Source organism: Agrilus planipennis, unplaced genomic scaffold (assembly GCF_000699045.2).
Source record: "Agrilus planipennis isolate EAB-ADULT unplaced genomic scaffold, Apla_2.0 scaffold421, whole genome shotgun sequence".
NCBI classification, from domain to species: Eukaryota; Metazoa; Arthropoda; class Insecta; order Coleoptera; family Buprestidae; genus Agrilus; species Agrilus planipennis.
The window spans coordinates 86628-87621 of NW_020439089.1; positions in this window are offsets into that span (position 1 = coordinate 86628).

A 994-nucleotide genomic window follows, 5' to 3' on the forward strand; every position below is an offset into this window, starting at 1 on the left:
AAGTAACTTCTTTCGGATAATTGAAACGTAATGAGTGTACAAATTTTAGCATGTTTGAAGCATCCAGAAATGATATTTAACATTTTTGAAAACAACGTTTTTTGTATTAGCGGTTAAAGTACATTTTCTATTTAACATGGAATAATCTAGACATACCGCAGTAAATTCACATTTGTTTTAGTTAATTCATGTAATGTTTATATTTTTGCGGGTCATGTCGGCGCTTCAAGATTTACTATGTAGGGTCTTTGAAAGTACTGTTCTGTGCACTAAAGTAATCCCCTTTCCATGGTCCGAATTAATTTTTTGTTTATTATAAAAGCCAAGAAATAGCCTCTCAAAGTGACACCTTTTTTCGATAACTTATTGCATAGTAAGTTCAAATCTTCCTGGATCTTTTTGACGCATCCACTAATATTATGTGGGATATTTGAAAACAGTGCTTTATTCGCCAAGCTGTGTTCTCTTTGACAAATTAAACAAATTTTATATTAAATTTAAAACAACGCAGAAACGCACAGTAGAGTTAGCTTCCGCAAATTCATGCAAAAGTTTATATTTATGCCAGCTCCCTTGACACATCCAGATCTATTGTTTAAAGGGTTTCAAAATGCTGTATATCGTCGATATCTCTAATATGGGCCGCACGGTGGACTTAGGAAAACGATAAAAAATATTTAATGCATATACAGCGTCGGGCCGCGGAGCTATGAATTTTCAAGTGCGTTCTTCGTAAACTTGCAATTTCTCAGTTTTAACTTGCGAAACCTAGGTTTAGCCAACGAATGGAAGGTCCACGCGTGTATCCCGTATCGGCAAGTGTGTCGTAGGCTGCCTGCGGTTGCATACGGTGCCGATAAAAAATTAAAAACTGAAAAACTTATTTTTAATCAAAATTAACTTCGCTCGATTCAAGACGATACGAGTGACCTGCTGGTAGAAGAATTATTGCACTATCTTTAATAGTTCGCTAGATATGTTCTCCTAAACATTT